At 29.3% G+C, this 23,353-nt stretch overlaps 1 protein-coding gene across 1 annotated transcript in view; it reads left to right on the forward strand.

The window, feature by feature from the left end:
• The first annotated feature begins 4,605 nt into the window (after window positions 1–4,605).
• The window catches only part of LOC129981428 (dorsal-ventral patterning tolloid-like protein 1), a 206,776-nt gene continuing 188,028 nt past the window's right edge, over window positions 4,606–23,353 (forward strand). The window contains exon 1 of the mRNA XM_056092268.1: window positions 4,606–4,801. The gene's annotated coding sequence lies outside the window, so the exon portion shown is untranslated. The remainder of the gene's footprint in view (window positions 4,802–23,353) is intronic.

Genomic DNA, 23,353 nt, shown 5'->3' on the forward strand with positions numbered 1-23,353 from the left:
ATTTACCAGAAAGAAAATCGATTTTTCTGGGGGAGAAAATAATTTACAAACCTATAAAAGCAAACTGAGATTGAAGATTTCGGTGGAATTTCCAGCAATCCATCAACATCATTGTTCAGTTCTTTGAAAAGAAAGCAAAAGCAACTTTGAACCTTGATGTTTTTTTGAAAGCTTTACTAAGCTTTTTAAGATTATTTTCGATTAAAGCAAAGTTTAGAAAGAAATCCCATTGAACAAAAATTTTGGTAATAGGAAAACCATGTGACGTGTAGATCTCATATATTCGTTCCATTCTTTTCAAAGTATTTTAAAATAAGCATAAACAATTTTAACATGATATTGTGTTTAAGCTCTTCCGTTTTCGGTACATTGCATGTGACGAAATACAAATACCGCTCAAATAGTTCTATACGCCCGATCATGGAGCCTACAATCGTAAAATAAGGCACATTGTTTCTTCTTGGGTTACAATTTTTAGTTATATTTTTAATGAAATAAACTTTTAAGACTTTTCTTTAGTCCAAATATATAAATGCCCAAAAACATTTTAAATCACTTTAAAATTAAAAAAGGAACTTACATTATTTCATTATTTCTATCCATTTTTCTTTACTTTTAATTGATTTTTCAAATATTTCAAACCCTATTTGAAACAATGCCTTTCATCGTTATACATTCCCATTGTTAACGTTACGATAAAATGTTGCTTTCTTTTGGTTTTAACTTCAAAACAGAGTTTTCACCTTCAGTATTATTAGCCTGATAATAGTTTACTTTGCCTTTCTTTATATAAATCATGACAAAATAGTTCCGCAAATAATGAAAAGCTCCTGTAATCAGGCGATGTATCAAATGTTAAACATTGTAATTTTATGATGTTTGCAATTATAGAATCCTTATCCTTCGTATTTCAGTTGTAATTTTATTTTAAAAAATTATGAATGCTTCAACTGTTAAATTAATTAAAGTAGGTGCCATTTCGATGTGCACGTGAGGCGGAAATTTTGTGGAGATATGAATATCATCCTCTCCAACTTTTCACACCACATTACGGAGAGGATTTTCAACATCCTGTTAAGCATTCACCCGTCTCACATAGTTCTTATCTTCTTATGGAATCTATCTCTTGGTTTGATTTCAAGAATAAATTTACTTTTTAATGTTTTCGTCCTATTAAGATTCTGTTTAGAAAGAATGCAATTTGTTCTGTTGCATTTTACGAATACGAGTTTAATGATAATGAAGGAAAAATTTTTTTAGCTATTGTTATAAGATATTTGCACTTAATTATTTCAAAATGAGCGTGCATCAGCTGCAATTTATTTTCTTATGTGCAGTGCATCATACAATCATAACTGAATGTTTAATGCTATTTATTTGCAGATATCCTAAAAAGTTTGAATGAAATTAAAGTAAAAATCTAAAAAAAAAAAAAAACAAAAAAAAAAAAAAAAAAAAAAAAAAAAACATCTTCTTAATGACTGGACTCTTTTGAAACTATCCTTTTATCATGCATTCACTCGTTGCAAAAAAGATCATTTTATTATTTTTTTTTTTTTTGTAGCCGTGTTTAAAGTTGAAAACAGCGCAAAATGAAATTTGAAATATTTAATTTGAATGAATCTAAAAGAACAGAATTTCGAAAACAAAGATAAAAAATTGTAATGAATCATTATTATGAAATCAGAATTCGCTTCCGTTAACTTTTAAAAATAATATCATATATTCCTCTGTTCAGCTTTACATACATTTTTTGATTTCCATATGGTTCTTTTGAACTTTTCAAAATAAAAAGGAGAAAAATTTAGTTTAAATTTGAATCAATCATTCAATAGATGCTCCTATGAATTTCACCAAATTTAAACATGAAATGCCTTTCGATACATTAATGAGTATTGGATGGAGCAAGCTATTTTATGCATAAGAAAATATTTTATTTATCATTTTAAAGATTCATTTAAATGCTTAAATAATTTTAAATATTCGCACTTGTAGGATGATTTCTATTTTTAAATTACTACATTCTGTTAGCTTTATAAATAATATTTGATTCAAAACTGAAAACATTAAGCTATTACATTTTACACTATCCACAGGTGACCAACTAGTTTGCCAAGAATATTGGGTATATTTGTTTTTAGATAAATTTTATCTATGATATTGACAAATTTTTTGGCATTAAAATCATGTTATTTTGTCTTACTTAAAATTGTCTACGTTTTCTGCGCATCGTGTACGTGGAATTTTCTAATAGAGTAAACCCCATAACACCATAGCGCAATTAAAATCTAAATATTCGGTTTGTCTATCTGCAGACTATTGTTACTTCACATTTTTAATTGCTTTGTAAATTTAGAAGATATTAAACCTAATCTTTCTTTAGCATTCAGAAACAGAAAAGAAATTAAGCAATAAAATATTTGATCAAAAAATGAATATTGTTGGGCATTAAGCAACGAAAAAATATGTTTAGAAGATTGCCAAATGTTAGAAAATATTCGCAAGTCTAGAAAATATATCAATAAAAAGATATTTTTTTTAATATATATATATATATATATATATATATATATATATATATATATATATATATATATATATATATATATATATATATATATATATATTTAATTTGATGTCGAATAAAATGAATAAACTGAGTTTTGGGTATCAAGGGAAAATTGTTCACATTTCTGATGCATAAATAATGAATGGAGAAATGCAATTTCATGCAGAATAAGTTTTTATTCCTTATTTTAAATGTAATAGTCTTCGAAATGTGTACTCGTATCTTTTATTATTTAATTCCTACTTCTTAAATGAACGTTCTCGCTCTATTTTGTACTTCGAAATCATTCAGTCATTTTCCTATGTAATTAGTATGCGTTTCATTTGAGATTTGATTATCAAAGGACAGATAAAATGAATTGGATCATAAAGGTATCTGTTTCCTAAATATTCAGAATAATTTCTTGCTTATTCATTTGCTATACTCTTATTTAACATTAAACATGAATGTTGAGATTTAACTATATCATGCTCAATAAATCTAATTCTAATTCAATCTAAAATTTTGTTCTAATATGCAAGTTCTTTTCATAACCAACACAGTATATTACCGTTTTTTTTCTAATCATTTGTTTGAATCCTGTTTTCAAAATTTATTAAATTTAGTTTATGAAATGTCAGAATGACACGATGAAAATAACTATGCTTGCCCAACCGCGTCTCTTATATCTTTGAAACTGAGACATTGACTTTTACCATTGTTTGGCGCAGCTTCATCATAAAGGGTTCTTGAACCAATGAATCCTATCAAACAACCACACACCATCCTAAACTTCGTTGTAACGGTATATTATTTTCTATTTTACAAGATGGTCTGTGAACGCCAAAATTTAACTGCCCGGTTCATTTTAAAATGCATAACTGAAATACTATTTATGGTAGTGAAGTTTTACCTTGAAGATTGCTATTTTCTGTCTGAATAGATAAAACATGATAGAAAATATTTCTTGGAGTAACATTTCCCGTCTGAATAGATAAAACATTTGATTTAGGCGTAATCGTTCTTATACTTACTTATACGTTTACAGAAGGTCTCATTTTTTGTTTAGTTTTCTGAATGTTCTTAGTTTAAAACATCTGAATTCTTATTTGCTATCTGAACTATTGATTCTAAGCAAATATGCTATTTCAATGACACGATCAGATACCAGATTTCATTTACCTAGCTTTTTAAGTTTTTTTGTTCATCTGTGCTGAAATATAATGACCAACAAACATGAGAGTTGAGGCCCCATGTCATTTAATTCATTTGTCTCTTCCTTTTTGAATTATCATATTAAAAAGCAAACTGACATAATATGAAAAATTTGGAATATATTTTTGGACTCTACAACTTGGTGAATTCATTAAAATCTTGAGGTCGAAATTTTTGACAGTTCCAATCTACCCGAAAGTAAAAGTTGATTCATTTAGCTGTATTCTAAAATCAACTGAATATCGAATGAGAAGCCACATGATTATAATGAATACACATTTCGTTACAGCTGTTATTCCGAAATATTAATTGTAATAAGACAAAAATGCAATCACTTTATTTTCATTCTCAATTATTTTGCGTCATTATTCAAACACTTGCTAGTTTAAAAGCAAAGGAACGTATCCCAGTTAGGAATATATTTATTGATAAATGAATACTTTTTCATACATGGATTTTCGCATTTTTTCAAATCCGGGCGCATTTAACAAGACTTCCTATTCGATTTCGACTCTCTCACGTGACTGAAGAGAGATCTCAACATTCATTGTCCTAGAAAATAGACTCGATCTTTTTATAGCACGCCGAAAATGTAGACCAACACAGAAAAGTATGCAATCGATTTTTGGCGTCTGCTATGTTTTGAGAGGTTTGGGCGTTGACTGAGCGAGATTTATTTTTTAAAGAATTATCAGAAAACCAACGAAAAATAAAACCTCCAGCAATAAACGGAATGAATCGCAGTAGATTCAATAGCTCATTACGACATTGTTTGAAATCAGGATGAAAGACGGTGATGATTTAAAGAATGTGACATGTCTCCACGTTGCCATGACAACCGATGACGCTGTTAAAAGACCTTGGAGTAGAAATAATACATTGATGTGGGATTAGCTGCTAGATATCTACCTATACATGCCTAAAGAGGAAATAATGTAAACAAACAAAATAGTATCGATTGTTTCAGCGTTCCTAATATCTAATTTATTAGACAGCTAAATATTTTCATTTGGATTCATTTCCCATGGACTAAGTGAAGTAAGTCATTTTTGTAATAATGCGACTTTTAATGATATTTTTGAAAATTCTTTAGGCTATTAAACTGAATATGGTGTTTCAAAGAGTATCTTTTTGTATAAAAAAAATATGTTTAAAACTAGACAAGCATTTAAAGGACTGTGGTTTCCCAGATATTTTGGAAATGGATTTGATTACCTTTAATGGAATGAAAGTTATTTTCCCAATGTATTATGAATTTTATTCTGGTTACGTAATATATCAGTTTGCATACAGATTTAGATGAAAAATTATTGCTAATTGTTATTTATCATTTTATAACAGCATTCAGATTTGTTTTCTGGGTATTATTATACAGAGAAAGCTCTCCATTATTAATAATAATTCAATTCATTGGAAATAAATGAGCGATATAAAATGATGCAACAATGTAACTAGCTACATTCTAATGTTACTAATAACATGAAACAAATAAAAGAAATCTCAAAAATTAATTGATTCTATTTATTGTCAGAACGTTTTTAGAAATTATCAAAAAAGCAATAGCATCGAAATAATAAAATTAAAAATGAAGTTAACTTATTAAATTTATATTTTTCTTTTTCATGACGTACTCGATTATGTTTTGTTAAATATTCAGAATTTTTTAAAGGCATTTTTCGTTACTTCTACTCTTGCTCTAACTATATTAATCCGGTTCATTTTTAAAATTTTTATAAAAGTAAAAATTCAAACTTTCCTGCTATGACTTTGACGCGAATTACCGAGGAGGCCCTCTATGTTTGGCATCGAAATTATGAAAGAAGAAATGTCATGTTTTCGCACATGCGCAGTTAAAATTATTTCCTATACAAACTTTTAACTTCCTTTTAATTCAAAAAATTTTACCTTCAAATTCTAATGTAAAATTTTGTTAGTATACTGTTTTGTATCCTGTAAGTTTTGCCGAATTTAGTGAAAAATACTTGCATGCCATGAAGGAAAACATTATCAAAAAGCATATAAACTGATAGAAGTCAAGAAGCAATTCGTCCTGCTCTTTCTATTTCGTTTTCTTTCTAAAAAATTAGAAAAAAATGGATAAATTGGAACTTTTTTTATCATAATTGCACTTTCACTAAAAATTGCATGTAGTTAAATGAAGCATTTTAAAATCAAAATAATTTCAAAAAACAATAATAACCAGATTTTTTTTCTTCAAAAATCTGAACAAAAAGTATTTTTTATTGTATTGATCTACGTTGTTTATTTATCTAATTTAATCTTTATATTTTTTTAAAAAAAAGAGAAAATTTACTAAATTTCAGATTGTAATAATTTTCAATAACAGAATTTTTTTTATGTTTTCATTTGATAAATTGTCTAAAGGATGTTTCTGTGTTTGGTTGTTTTGTGTGTGTGTGTGTGTGTGTGTGTGTGTGTGTGTGTGTGTGTGTGTGTGTGTGTGTGTGTGTGTGTGTGTGTGTGTGTTTATATTATATTCTTCTGGAATAGTTAAAAAGAAAAATTCTAGGATTTCTTCTTATAAAGAGGATTTGAATTAAATGTAAATAAATTAAGCTTTGAAATAAAAGTAAATGTATTTTTTAAAGTATTGTTCATTTAATATGTTAGCTCATATTTACATTTTCGAAAAATCCGCATTAAAAAATTATTGGAAGAATTATTAAATGGATGAAATAAATTGAATATTTATTTATAATTTTCTAATAAATAAAGATATTTATATATTGGAATCCATGGAATTTATCAAAACAAAATGCAGTAAAAGTTCAGATGATTTATTTATTTTCAAATGAAGCAAAAATGAAATGTCAAATATTTCCAACTCAGATAAAGAAACGGATGAAACTATCAAGTTTTTTTTCTGAAAGAAATGTATTTTTATGCATGCATTTTTCTTGGAGGGAGGAGGGGGGGCACTAACAAAATGAAGAAACGTGTTTTCTTCTCATCTCAGATCACATTTGGAACTATCAAAATGTTCTTTATTTTTATCGTTTGCAATCTACTTTTCACCGAAAAAATGTTTTGTCGCCTTAATTTTTTTTCCTGCTTGAGCTGCTTTCATAGATAAAAATAAATAGATAAAGCAATATGCTTCACTTAGTGAATAAATACTAAAAGCAACAAAGAAAAGAAGTTCGTAAGTGAAAGAGAAAACCTTTTCTCTCTTCAGCTTCCTGCTATTTCTTATTGTTCGATTTGTTGTCGCCCGATGAGATAAAATGGAGTCAGCAGAGAAAAAAATCAGTCTAGAGACACGTAACTGATTTCTTTCATTTTTATTATTTTTTAAAGAGAACTTCTTTCGAGTTCATATTTTCTCTACGTGCTTATACTCTCAAGGAAATACTAAGAACAATGAACAATAATTCTTCCAAGAAAATTAAGTAAGGAAAATTCTCTATAGATGCTGCAAATCATTGATTTGAGAAGAGAGAAATGTGTGAAGATAAAACAGGAAGCCAGTGAGTTTGGAAAACAACAAGGAAATAAAAATTGTTGACGTAGTTAGGTGAGAAAGAGGATGAATAAAGTAGCAATGTTGACTAGGGACAGGAATAAAGTGGATCCCTCGACTATTTTTTGAAAATATATTGGTCAAAGAAGTTTTAGTCAGGAACTTTATTATTATTTTTTTTTTTGAGGAACAGTCTCCTGGAATTCGTGACAATTATAACTAGTTAGTTGCGATAAGTTGGGATTATATTTAGAATAAGATGTTCAATGTTTGAAAATGAACATTTAACATTTTTTTAACTAAAGAATTTTCTTAACTCTAGAAGATGAGACAAGCTTTATTATTTTATTAAAGAACAGTTCATTTTAAAGAATAATCATTTCCATTCTTTTCCATTTTCCATACTTCAGTAAATTTACTTTAAAAGTTATTTAAATATTTATATGTTCTTTATTCGTAAAGAATGTATACAAAATTATTTAAATGAAATAATAATTATTAGAATGAGACACATTTGAAAAAACTGCAATATAACTTATGCATGATTTAATAATATCCATTAGAATTTGCGTTACATATCAAAGATGGTTATGTGGAAGCATTTTCAAACTGATCAATTACTTTTTTTTTTTTTTTGTCGTTTTCATTTGGAATTTCGAGTGGAATGAAATTCACCCTATTTTTTATCCGAGTATTTTTTTAAATTAAAACCTTTATCACCTCCTATTTCAATCCTCAAAAGTTTTCATGAAAAATATTCTTATTTTTTATTAATATTTTAGATACCATCGGTTATTTTTCAATTAAAATGTTTTCCTATTTTATAATTCAGAAATGAATTAGTTATTAATTTTACAAAAACGAAAACCAAAATCAAATTATGTTCCCTAGAAATGTTATGAATTTTTAAATGAGCCGAATATATTTATTCATAACAAATATCAAGCGAAAAAAAAACTAATAAATAATGTTTCCATTACAAAATCGACAGAGTAAAAGTTTTCGTGTCATCGATTTAAGGAAACCTAATTATCTTTAGTAATGCCAGCAAGAAGGGATAAAATATGGTTCGAATTAGGTAAAAACATTTAATAAAGGAATTTTATAGCAAAGATAAAAGGAGCAACATCGTTGAAACAACGCCTACAAGTAATGGAAACATGCATAACGTGATCTTTCTTATTCAACCAGTATAAAGTATTTAAAATAACTAAATTATAAAAAGCAGGGTTAGTAAAATCATACATTTTTCATGGATGTTAAATTCCAAAAATTTTGGATTTTGTGGATTTGTGGATTTTTTTATCTTAACAAATGATGAGAATTTGTAAGGTTGAGTCATGCAAGGCGATAGATTACACCAGAAGATCTATATCCAATCCTTCCGCGCGCTTGCATGCAAATTATAATAAAACTTTTTTTTTTTTTTTGCAAACTGCGCAGATTTTTTATTAGCCTATTACGCGTTCCATTCTGGAAAAAGAGTACTCAAGCAAATTTATAATGATGTTTTTTTTTATATATTTATAATAAATGCTCCTTTAAGAATCTTTTTCAAAGGCTCTTCTTTTAAGATAGCAGTTTTTCAAAAATTAAACGAAGTATTAAAATTAAATAAATTTGTAGAGTTCGCAGCTTCTTTTTATTCAGGTGAGTCCTCTACGATGGAGCGGTTTCCTCTAGTTTTAACATATTTTTTTATTTCACCGGAAGTTGATGCTATACTGAGTCTATAATCTCCTCTCCTGACGAAATGTTAAGACAGCATGAATGTGCTCCTGCTGTGACACAAAACGCTACTGACATATATGCTTGCATTTATCCTCGCATGCCATTGAGATGCTTCCCCCCTCATGTCGGAGTATGAGATCATGCCACTTACCAAGTACCTTAACATATTTTGACGCTTCAGTTAATTATATATTTTATAATTTCACTTTTAATTAAAAAAACATTAAATAAAGACCAGCCAAAATATATTCTGCATATGAAATTATGATTCCTTTTGCGGAACAACATTCACTAAGAGAATTTATTTTTACATTTTATTTTACTCGTTCAGGGAATAGCTAGTTGCGAGAGATGCTCGTTAAGCGAAGTTTCACTTTAATACTTTATTTCACATTATTCTTTTTCATTTACAGGAATTCTGTTCGAAGCTTATAACCTATTGTCACAAAGCAACCATTTTTCGAAGCTTATATCTTGTCATCTACGAATGTTTGCAATCATAGAGTTGAACTTTGATCAGAGGATAAATAGGACAGCAATGTCCCATGATGCATGAACTAATTAACTTCACTCGCGCAACATATCAAATGTTTAAGAAGGCACATCTATAATAGAACCTTGTCTTTTGGTGGCAAATGGAAAAGTCATGTTAGTTCTGTAGTTGATTTTTAAGTCTGTACTTCCAAAAAAAATGGATCCTAGTGGATCCAGTGGTTATGACATTGCATACTCATGCTAAATATAACTGCGCTTGCAATCAAGCTTCATAGTGTGTTATTCATTTCATCAGTTCCTTTTCCTCTAGAATGCACAGTGGCTCTAAAACTCCGCTTTTTATATTGATCAAGAAAGCATTGTTTCATCTCATATGTTTTCAAAATGTTGTTTTGTGAAAGAACATGCAAAAAACACAAATGTCTAATTATTATATATATTCATCAAAAATGTCCTTGTTTATAATCAACAATAAAATTAATTTTTGTGGCTAATCAGAGTGAAACATTCTCACATATTTATTTTATGAGTTGTGAATTGTAATTTCACTCAATGCAAGGCATCATGTATGAACCTTATAATGCTTTTCTGTCCACCTTACGTACCATTATTACTGACCAACTATTCAGTCTGTTGATCGATACTATGCTGTCACGGTGAGAACACAGGATTAATGGTTTATAAAGCGGTCAATATTGTTGAATTCGCATTATATGTCATTACGTATAAGAGCGCTTGACCACAGAACTCGTTCCCTCATCTGCGAACGGCTAACGACATTATATTATGCATAACGTAATACAACATTACCTTATTTGTAATAGCCCTGTAATAAATAATTTCAAACACCCTTATGAAAATCTTAAAAGATTTTAAAAAATGTTATCATTAGAAAATATTAGTGCTGTATGAATGTGTGGAAAAATGCTATTCATATGGATAATGATAGCATTAATATGCAAATGAGAGAGACATTGCAAATGGCAATAGTGCCATGAAATTTAATGGGCTTCCCTTCAATTATAAAATATATTCTACATAACTTTCTGCTTTTTTTTTAATTTTCAGCTACTATGCAGATAAAATAGATGTCACATCATGTAACTTTGGTATAGTTTATTCTTTGAATATAATGCTATGTAATTGCACGAAGATATATTGTATTAATTAAAATGGTCCCTTAAAGAAATTTTTCAGTGTATGGCAGCTAAAGATGCTTTAATTAAATTATTTCATAAACACAAATAAAGTGTTGATTTTAAAGTTTAAATGTTTAAGCCCAACTTAGGGGATAAATTGATGAAAAATTATTTGAAAATAACTTAACACGTCATTTGATTAATTATTAATGATAAATAACTTAATGCTTTTGATAAATAAAAAGTTGTCTAAAAATCTTATAAGAAAAAAAATTGGTTCGTTCTATCGAAAATATTATATTAAGTAATAAATTCAGTTCCATTAGAATGGAAAAAAGCATTCAATGCAACACTCTTGATAGTGCAATCTCAGACTCTTGCAAAAATTACAAATTGGTTTCACGAAAGAGCTCCTCAAGGTTTGACCCATATTTTCTTTCTTTTTTTTTATCTCTTAGTTTATCTCTTAGTTATCTCTTTATTTATGCGAAGTTTTGATCAACTGCTATTTTTAATGCACAGCAAAACTGTTTTACGAAATAAAATAAAACCGTTGAAATTCTTGTTAAACAGATATTTATTTCCACCATAATTGAATAATATAAAGTTAAAATGCTTAAATTTCCAATTCAAAAGAATTTATTTCAGTAGAATAAAAAAGGCAGATTTCTTAGTAAGTTCCAAGAGGGCGAGTTCATTTTCAACAAAATAACGCACGAAACAGGATTTTATGAAGGAATTGTCTTAAAATTTATCACATTGCTCGGTACTTCTTTACACGTAAGCATATAATATTTAAGACGTTTTCTGATTAAGTATGCAGCACTTTCATGCAAGAAAAAATAATTACTAACAAGAAACATATTCAAGAAATGTTTCTGAAAACTTGAAAAAATTAATTTTTCTTAGCAAAAGATTTGTTTTCGGCACTCTTGAATCTAAAGGGAAAAAATCATTTGCGTTAAAGGGGTCTTTTAGATTACTTTCTAGATTCTAACAAAATATGAAACAAAATGTTGAATTATAAATTTAAACTAGAAGAAGTTAAACGTATACTTTTGTTTAATTTAATTTCATGCGTTCGAATAAAATGCGCTGCATTATTCTTCATTCTTTGATTCTTATTTTTGATTTGTTTCGAAGAATTTTTCTCCTTTCAGTCTTCCTGGAAAGCTGTAAAATTTCTCTTTCGTTTCATATTCTGATGTCTTTAGACTTTATTTCCTGAAGAAAATGAAGGAATTTTCCTTTCTCGAATACATTGGACTGCGAAAGAACAAAGCGATGATTCTGTCTTATTTAACTAAGGAAAAATGTTGAATATTTCTTTTTCAAATACTTTCATTTATTTTAAACAACGCATCAAGAGTTCTTGCATCTTAAGAGTCGAATTATTTATTTCATAATCAAGTATATCCGTGCTCTTCCCCATGGAAAATGAATAGTTTGCTCCATTGCATTTCATGTAATATTCAGCAATCGTGGTTCTACAAATGAGCTAGTTTTTTAAAAAGAGATTTTGAAAACCGCTGCTATTTATTCCTAACTTATTTTTCGGACAAAAAAAAATGTTTTTAATCGTCAAATTATTTGAACAAGGGGATTTGGAATATCTAAACGTTATTGACTGCTTTCACGTCCCAAAGATTTTGGAATGGGTATTATTTGCCTGTATTTGAACACAATAATGGAAGAATGTAAAGATTTAAATGGATGGCCAGTCGCCCAAACTGTAGATGTCTGTCAAATTTTAGAGAAAATCAAACTACCTATCCATCTCCTCTCATGCGAACATTATGTATGTATAACCGGCTGGAGGGGTCTTCCCAAACCTTTCTCGCATAATAAAAGTGAATTTTAGTTTCAGTCGCGTTTTCTCCCACCCGCATGAAACCGAAATTTGACACAGAAGTACACAAAAACGCATACCAAATTCAATAGATTCATGACATTGTAGAATGATCTCATTTACATGCTTCTGAAAGGAAGGGCATTTAAACCGTAATTGGATTTAGCTCAACAGTTTTGGATGTTTACATTATAGTTGTTAAATCTGTGTTAATTCGATTTGTAGTTATCATGTTAAGATGGACATTCGGACAGCTGAGCAGACGGACTTTTTCTGAACAGATTTTGTTAGAAATGAGATAGAAATCTACACATGTCGTGTAAAGTTTGGCTTTCATCTGCCTAGCTAAAAGCATTTTAAAATTATTTTTCTTACAGGTGTATAGACAGAACATTTTTAAAACTGTGTATTTCGATTTCAGGGAGGTCTAAAACGTGGAGAGTTGACAAAATCTTAAATTAGAATTTTTTAAAGATTACAATACTTTCACTATACTTCGTTTATGAGAAAGTAAAAAGAACTATCAGCATGAAATTTGATTGATTAATGATTCATTTCATTTTTTCTTAAAAATCCTAGATTTTTATCAAATTTTAATTTGAAAAAGTCGATTTTCGCTAAAAGTGGTATTTTTAAAAAATTCTTTTGTTGGATAGACCAGTCTTTCAGGTACCCAAAACAAGTTTACTTTTATCTATCTCTACGTTAAGAAGTCAAGATATTAATATTTTCGTAATGATCAGTAAACCCGGAAGTGGGCATTTAAATAACCGGAAGCGCCGATTTAAAAAAACCAAAAACACATTAAAAATTTGTCTAAATACAAATTTAGTTTTAAATATGGAAAATGTTTTGAGCAGAAAAACTTAAAATGCCAATGAGAGTTTCAACGGTGTTTTGTGGAAATGTGTGCCTAAAGATGGCCTTTTTTGACTTCCGAACCTTCAGATTAGGGACATTTATGTCTGTAATACATTTTTACGAAGGTTTTTTAGATTTAATGAATATCCTTTAGGTTATTGGAGTATATCTTAGTGCAAATGCAATTAGAGTATTTGCTGATCTCGACAAAGTCAGAATAAATGAATCTAGACGGCATTCATTGCCAAATGCTAAAATTGCCAGAAAAAATGATTAAAAATTGAAATTTTTTAAAGAATTTGTTTAAATTTAAGCGATTTAATACCAATTTTCAAAAAATAGTAATGTTGATTTAAAATATTCACATTCTATTGCTAATCTTTATTAGTCTTAAATTCAGAAATATGGCTAAAGTCTGTCTACACCATGTTTTTCTAGAAAAAAGTGCTAGAATGGGAATATTTGAAATAAATATATTCCGTTTTGAAAGGTAAGATAAAGTAAAAATAGTGCATTCATTTTATCTCAGTCATGCAGATATTCTCCTTTCAGTGTTTCTTTGTAAGCCTCATCATCTTGGTTCAAATGTAAATAATCATTTGATTAAAAGTGATATCATTCATCTCATTTCATTAAAAATATAAATATTTGTGAATCTTTTTTGGCATATTGGATGAAAATTCGAATTTATGAAAGCAGATATATTTATTGTATTCAAATTTCACATGGATTTTAAAGATAGCCTAATACAACATGTTGTGCAGTGTGATACAATAATGTTGGGTGTGACAGTCGGATGTTTGGACAGTCAAGAACGCAAGTTATCCAATCAAATTTAAACATAAGTTTATTTAGAAATGATATTAATCTTTATGCTATGGACAAAAATATCATTCAATTAAAAAAAACATTTAAAGCATTCCCCATGCATTTATGAACTGCCGTATGTGAATCACGATACACCCTTATTGAAAATCGAAATAATTTATAATTGAATAAGATTGTTTCAGATTTTAATAATCAAATGCTTAAAAAGTTTTCATGCTTCACTTTTGTTTGTTTAAAAATATCTGAATAAAAGCTGCGAATATAATTATCATGAAATCAAGAAAAATCAGCATAGTTATATGAGTCATGATTACTTCTCAAGATTAAAGATTGAGAATCATCCATCTTCTAATTTTATCGATACCAGCATCTGCCTGAACCGATAGTTGTTGCGGATTAAATGAAGTAAAGAGATTTCGATTCGTGCCAACATCTACACCAAACGGCAGCAGGCATAGCTGCTTCCTCCTCTAATGTTCGCTGCGAAGCGACTTGACAATTTGGAATGCGTAGTAAAAATGCAGACTCCTCTCAGATTTCATATTAATAAAGCACGCAGCGATAGAAGCTCAATGAAACGCTAATGGCGTGTTTGTAGTCATTAAGTGCTCTCTTTAATCTCTTTCTCGTGTAACTGTTTGCAAGATTAATTTAGCCAGAAACGAAATACTCTCTCTGGTAAATAAGCAAGACGTATCTGAAGTTCTCTCTTAAGTCGGGATCATTACTCGAAACCAGAAATGCGAAACCAACTTGTGCTGCAACTATTCTCTGTGAATCGAGTCAACTGAATGGAGGAGAGGCCTTTCGCGAAAAGCCATTCCTTTCCCTTCAGCGTGTTTAAAGGACTTCGGACGATGTTCTCAGGAAAGGAGATTTCAGAGAAGTATGTGATAAAGAATTTTTTTTTTTGATAACATGTATTTACTACACTAAGAATGGTTTCAAAAGGAGCCAAACATTTTTAAATTATAAGAACATCAAGGTGATATTTCAGATGGCACCTCAACATCCCAATCGTTCGTGGTATTCAAAAGTGTAATAATATCTCGGTTTCGGAACTCCCAATTCAAAAGCTTTTACCAACCAGTTACTTCATATATGTGGACATGTGGCAAGCTAAATTTGATGCCCATGGTCATATGTCCTAAAGTGGAAGTGTTGTATAAGTTTCGGAAGGGGGTGCTGTCCCATGTGCCACTTTTTTTCAATCTGAATTAATGTATGAGTTCCGTCTCAAATGAGTCGTCTTATTTTAAAAACGGAACAATACTTCATAACTAAATTAAATACATCATTCAAATGTGGATGCTTGACCTTTGAATTTGAAATTCTCCAACATGGAAGACGAGAGACTACCACCCATCCAGTATAATAGCAAAAGATTTATGAAAAAAATAAAAGAATTCATTATAATTCTTGGCTGTTAAGGAAATACACATATTTCTAACAGTTGAAATAAATGCCCTAGATTAAAGTGGCATGAAAACATTTAACATAGGACATTGATTTAACCCAGACAGCTCAATTCTTTGCAAATTTAGAAATAAAATTTAACAGTGTGAGTACAACAGTTGAAAGTTTTTAATTGTAAAAAGCAATATATCTTTTGAAGATAATTAAGGAGTAAAACTATTGAACAAAAGACTATTGAAAAATGAAATGAACTGTTCTGTTTTAAGAAATAAAATGAATGCGGATTCTTTTCCTAGCTGGGTAATTGGATGCAACTTTCGAAAGCAAAGAATGGCCGAGTGAGGATTGCCGTTTGGGAAAATAGTAAATAATCTATTTCGCGTTATGACTTCATCCCTACTTACTTACCATTTATCAACATGACATTTCTCAGAAGATTTTTGATAAAGGGTTTAGGCAATTTAATATTGATATAGGAACCATATGGGACACAGATTAAAATAGAATACAAGTTTACAAAAATGCAAGAGCCTAATTGCCATGAATAATTATCGGGCGTATAACTTTCTTTTAACATATTATCTACCCTGAATTATTGAAAAAAGCCTTTGAAGACATCTTGTATAGTTAAATTGAATTTTTTTCCTTCTCTGATTTAGTTATTCATATCTCAATAAAAAATAAGCTATCTGTTAAGCTATTTTTAAGCAACAAATTTTAGAAAGTAAGCTCGTTAGAACTTATAACGATTTAATATGTAAACATTAAAAATAGTTTAATTTTTATGTTTTTCTACCTATGCAAAGAGCTGATTTTCACATCTCGAAAATTTTATTATTTCATACTTTTCAGAACGTCGAAATTCGTTGATTTTCCATTTTCTAGGATCACGAGAATTAGTTTTCTTTTTACTCTTTCTCCGTCAGATGATGCAACTAATATTATTGAGTCATTATTTTAGTTATGTAGCATATCTTTTAAACAAATAATTTCATATTTTATCATTTCAAGATGAGAGAACAGATTTATTACCAGATGATTCAAACTTCCAATATAAAAATAATTCATCTTTTTCATTTCCTTTTGTTTCTTATTTTTCTGCTTTCCGATTTTAACCAGTAAACGATTGTTAGAATAAAACTGAATTTATTTTTAAAGCAAAATATTTTTGTTGTACTTGTTGTATGCTACTTCTGATAAGGATTTAATTGTCCATGCACACCTGCCATCGAAATCAAATATCACATCTTCTGGCCCCAAACGATAAAAATATGAAACCTCCCAACCCATCGAAAATTAATGGTGCCAGAAGACGTATTATCACAGGCAGTTAAAGGCTCAAATGACCAATGGCGTTTTTCTTTTGACTGTTTTTACGCATGCTTTGCTTTATGTATGGTATTTTTTCAATGTTAATGGCTATCCGTGGTGATGGAATGGCACCTCTTAGCCTGCCGTTTATGACGAAATGAGCGTTTGATGCCGGACTTTAATTCACGGATGTGAAGCTCGGTGCTTCACTGAAACTGCGTAGAAATGTTTTTTCCATTGATGTTAAAGAGGCACTTCGCGCTACGGCCCTTCTTAAGGATATGCGGTATCGCCACCAATCGAATTATTGTGAAAACATTCCAGCAGGGTTTTAAGTTCTTGCACCTTCTCCTAATTAAACATTTTAAGCGCAACGAGTTCTTCAAAGAATCTTTATTTCAATTTTTCACAAAAGATTTATATTTAAAGTATATTTACGGGAAAGTTTTTTTTTGTATCATCAAAGCATATCCAACAAAATGGTAAATGACAATTAATAAAATAATAATTAAAAAATTATAATGATTTTTAAGACTCATTCTAACCATTTCGTCTAAAACGGATTTAATTTATGATCACATGATACACATCCATTGCGCCATTATCAATTTAATTTTATATTCCATTACCCTTCTGAAAGAAGTAAAAAAACTTATTTGTTGCAGCATTACAACTGGCGTCAATATCATCACTGAGATTTATTCCATTGGAACATAATAATTGGCTAAATAATATTTTGTCATCATTTTACTAACACACAAGCAAAATATTAATTCACAAATGTAAGAGTTTTGAATATTAATTTATCTACTGCACAGGAATTCCAAAAAATTACTGTTTATTGAAAGAAGCAAGAATAAAGATTTTTTTTACTGTATTTATTTATTTTCATGGTTCAAATTCTTTGTCATGTTTCAAAACTAATTATTAGAAATTCATTGTTAAATTCAATGAAACTTTAATTTTATTTTCTTAATTATTGAGTGAAATGTATACTTGCATTTGCAAAGTTTCATTAAATAAGGTATCCAAGTGTTTGAAAGCATTTTTTATCTGTACTGAAAGATACTAATTTGCAAAAATTAATTTTTCTATGGCTAAAGAAATTTCTATGGCTGGTAAACGATGGCAATGAGTAGAATATGTTTTTACGCTCATCTATAAGCTCGCAAAGTCTCATTTATCTATCCTTAAAATTTACTGTGATTTAATATTAGACAATTTTTCCATAAACTTGGGCTTTTGTTGCCTTTTTCAGGGATAATATAGATATTCCAAAAATTGTTAAAAGGATAGCATTTGCAAAATGTTACATTTATTAACTTTCATTAAATTTTGGAAAATGGTTAAATGATACCTTATTTGAAATGGTTGAAAAATGTGTTCAAAATAAACACCGTCAAAGCCTATACCAAATTGAATACTTCTAAGAATGCTTGCGTACATGTGATTCGGTTCATAATTTGTATCATCATGATGGGGTTTCGAATTCATCGGCAATGAACTGTTGCGTATGCAGGGGACGGTTTATGCACAAACGACTCACATGAAGGAACATCAGTCGTCGCCAAGTCAGTTGATGCAGGGTGAAACTGATCAGTGTTTAGCTAGCCTGCCCATCAATCGAAGGATTCAGCACCTAACCATTTTCTTACAGCTGACGTGTAGTGAGGAAGAGCGAAATCTAGCAGATGGGCTGTCATAGATCAAAGAGTTCAGGTACAATACCAACTGAACTGAAAACATCGATCAGTAATCGGTAATCGATATATCAACTGAATATATCGATTACCATCCTGCATACTGCTGTCCATGGAGGCAACCACTGCTGCTATTTGGATAGCCGTAATTAACTTGAAGTGTTCTGTGCACTATCGTTTATAAAATGATGAATTCTAAACTAACTGTTTGTGCACTAAAATGAAGATAACTTGGCAAATAAATAAGCTAATATTACAAATTCTGTTTAAATTGTATAAATCCTCGTCCTCCTCAAGAAAATAAAAATTCAGTCATTTGCAATAACTGAATGAATGTATTTTTTTCTTGAATGATGCTGAAAATGACATCTTTTCTACAAGTAGGCCAGCAACACAATTACATGCAATATAATCATCAACATTTCAAAACTTTCCTTATTACTAAACTTATCATTCCTTTGAGAAGTTAATATCACACGCACAATTACAAGCAAAAAATTTTGTTTTTCGGTTCCACATTACTTCTTCGCGATAACTTAAATTCTGAACTTGTCAAATTTCAATATAATGAGTATTTATATTGAAAATTGCATCTGATATATGTTTCCAACTCATTTGAGATAACTCCTAAATTTGAAATAAGCATATCTCAACAAATTCTCAGGATAAAAGCGTGAAACTGGGTGTGTTTATAAATAAATGTAACATTGAAGATTTTACTATTTGACATTATTGTACATTTCGGCGAAATAAAAATTTAATTTTAAAAAACTTTTTACTATCCATTTTTCTCACAATGCAAAGTGTTTTCATTCAATTGCTTACTAGTGTAATACTGTATTTGGAAGTATATGTCTAGATGCGTTTGTTCTAATTTTTGGGGATACTTTGTATATAGTAGATATTTATTGAATTCATAAACTAAAAATTGCATTTGATATTGAAGAAATAAAAAATTTAATTGATAAAACTTTTTTAAACAAAGACATGTACATAAAATATGAAGCGTATTAACTTAATGATGACAGTTTCGGAGATAAAGAGTTTATCAAGGGGCCAGGAAATCGGTTTCGGTGTATAATGTTTAAGGATTTGAGTCTTTCATCTTTCGCCAGTAAAACAGTCTTTTGAACTAATTAATTTTTAACATTTATCATTTTTTAACATTTTTAACATTTAATTATTAACATTTAACATTTATCCTATACCTTTGATAAATGAACATTTTTTTTTTAAGTTCCAATATTATAAAAGAAAATTTTGTCTTCATTTAGAAACAGTAAAAAAAATTACTTGTATTTTATATATAACACACTTAATATTAAAGTCATAATAATCACAGACCTGTTGTATACATATATGAAGAAATAGTAAAAGATTAATGTAAGAGTTTAGTTAAAAAATAATGTAACCATAGATAAGTTAAAGATATATTTAACTGATCAATATGATTAGATGAAATTTTATAGTAAATGGAATAAAAATTAAAATTGGTTTACTGAAAGTATTTTTTAAAATTTTCAACGAAAATAGGGCAGTTGTTTCAAAGAAGCATTATGAATATCCTTGACTGACAGTAGAACATTTATTTGACAAATCCCATCTAAGTGTGCAGTGTGGTTCACAATTGAATGATTTCATCTTATTAATACACAAGCTCTTCTGACGTGAAATATTTGATTGCGACTGCAATGATGACGAATCTTTCATGGATGCGAACTGCTGATTTTTGCAGAGAAAGAAAATGACCGTTTCTAGGCATTGAGGTCCATTAGTAAAAAAAGGAATAAAATAAACTATGCCGATATTGGTATTAATTGTTATTAATATATGTTGCATAACAAAAATGCTTCTTTAGAACTTTATCTGGTTTAAACTATAGATTTTTTAATTGTTTTATCATGTGATCGTATAATTGTTTTAATTGATAGTGAATAGCTTTTGAAAATAAGAAAGTAACCAAAGATCTGCAACACGTTTTCGAGTATAATGGCTATCTTTTTTCTTTTTTTATGAGTTTAATTTTGAATTTTAGTGTGCAATATGTTGGAAAAGATGGTAAGAGTAACAGCAGTCTGTAAGCATCGTGTATTAACCAGTCAGAGTGTTATAGCCTTATTCAAAGCAATCATTCTAGGGAATATTTATGTTTATATTATCATGGCCAAAATTGTTGTCAATATCACATACCAAATTTCATTTCTCTCACGTTGCTTGTTTTGATCATCCCATTCATAAACAGCTCGTTGTGCTTTAACGTTATCGTTTTTCTATAGTAATACAAACTTATCGATGACGTAAGTTTAATTCTATTCATTACCATTTTGGTGTGTATTTGAAACTTAGCTATAATGACCGCATATCCAATTTCTCTTATTTAGTTCACCCCCACTAATCCCGAGAGATTTATCAGAATACTACTATTAAGTTGTCATACTTATATAAAGAACTATCGAACAAATTTTGGGATTTAAAATATTCATCTCTTTTAAATCCAAAACCTGTCAACAAAACTGGAGATTCAGAAACATATTAAGGAAAGAAAAAAGATTTTTAAATCATTCGGGAGTACAACAATATTTAGAATGGAAATAATACAATTTTTCTTCTTCATACAGTAACAAAAATTCCAAGTTAAAATATTTTTTTAAGAATGCAAATTAATTTCCTTATGTCATTTTTGTGGGTTTATTTATTGCATAACTTTTGTTGATTGCGTAAAATATTGCTAGCAAATATTTTTATGAAGTTACAGGACTAGTTTAAAAGCAATTGTTCTAATTGAATTTTCATTAAATAATCGAACAAAGCCTTGTTAGAACATCAAATGCTGTTACATTTAATCAATTGTTCTTTATATCAATTTTTCAAGCAATGTAAGATATTTTTGAATTATAGTCTGATGATAAAAGTGGTGGCCAGCCCCTTTCGTGGAAACCCGATTATCCTGAAGAAAAGATTACTACCTGACAATTGCTGATGTTGATCCATATAATTTAAGATTTATTAAATTTTTACGGTATGTAATCGAATGTTGAATTAAATGCTGTAAACAGTTTGGCTGAAATCTTTATCCAGAAAAAAACTGTACATTTTATTTATAGATAAATAAACTTAAGAGACTTGATTTCGCTTTAATTCTTCAGCAATGAAACTGCTTTTAATGACAAGCATCTGATTGCCCGAACCTTTATAGTAGATATATGTCGCTGATTTTCGTGAATTCTTTCAACCAACTTTCTTTTCTTCACTGATCAAAATGACTGAAAGACAGTTTTCCTATACAAAATTTCAATGTATATATAATGCATATAATCTAATGCAAGCAGTGAAACCATCTCTCTGATATACTGAAATATGTTTCAAGTCTTATAAAAATGGAAAATGTTGTGTTTAAGGCACATTTATTTCAAGATTTTCCTGAAATTTCTCTTCCAATCTATCAGGAATCACCGAGTTGATAAAAGGCGTTTCTACGAGATGGGATGAGATTTGCCCGAGGATCGGCGGAGTGCATCTCATCATCAATTGCTTTCGTTGGAAGTTGCTTTTGCTGTCGCTTTTTGTCCAGCAATTTTATCGGACGTGAATGCGGAACAAAGAAAATATGCCTCTATTTCTCCTCTTTTCTATCTGTTTCCTAACTGAGAAACAATTTTTATTTCTTAAGAGAGATTATTTAGTTCAATATTTAGTTTTTCTAATATAATTTATAAAATGAATTTGACTAAGTGAGCGAACCGAAAAATTGCAAAACTATATGCTTTTAATTTAATTATATTTCGCTTCATTTTTTTATTTATGTGTGTACGTGTAAACAAAATTTTGCAGATGCTTGGCGGAAAAAAAGAACACTTTCAAATTAATTTATTTTACACGGGAAACATATTATGGACAAGAACGAAGTTATATGACGATGCGTCAGTCTACATCACGATACCCCAGCGAAAGAGTGAGCAATTTGACCCTTTACTGATTTTACTATGCGATGTATAAAAAAAATAATATTTATATATATTATTTATATATATTATTTATATATGTTAAATATATATATCATTTTGTTAAATATTGTGCACATTAGAAATAATTAAACAAAAGTAGTGGAAAGTAGATCAGGAAATAATAGAACATTTTAGATTGAAGTTAACATATGCTAATTTAAGAAGAAAAAAATTAAGAAATTATAGTTGAAATTTAATTAAGCGATATCCTTATATATATGTATATATTGAGAGAAAGAGGCGTCCAATTTTTATATTTTTGCTTGTTTATATATATTTATTTTGTTTAGTTATATGTATGTCCCAAAACATAAGTCGGCAGATCCTTCCCCAAGCTCCCGCGCCATACTAAGGAAGAATAATATATTATATTGCATTCTCTCACGTCTTCTATGCTTAAATATCATGTAGGAAACAGTATTGGCATTAGTCGCATGCAAGATACCACGAATTTCAGACCTAAAAGCGTAATTGTCGGATATCATAAAAATGACCGATTCTTAAGGGACATATCTAGCGAGTTAAACAATACAAAAGCAACAATGGATTTTGTGAATAAGAAGTTGAAGGTGAGTGAAGATTGTCGGAATGTGCTTCGACCCAACAGATCCACTGAACTAACAGATAGAGACCGACGAGTGCTGTCTAAAGAAATTCGGAAAAACTGCACCGAACCGATGGTCCACGTACTCCAAGAGTTCCGATAAGCATCAGGGGCTAAATATCATCCACAAGGAAGCACATTTACTTGGTTTCCACAGTCGTGCAGCTTTCC

Source organism: Argiope bruennichi, chromosome 8 (assembly GCF_947563725.1).
Source record: "Argiope bruennichi chromosome 8, qqArgBrue1.1, whole genome shotgun sequence".
Lineage (NCBI taxonomy): Eukaryota > Metazoa > Arthropoda > Arachnida > Araneae > Araneidae > Argiope > Argiope bruennichi.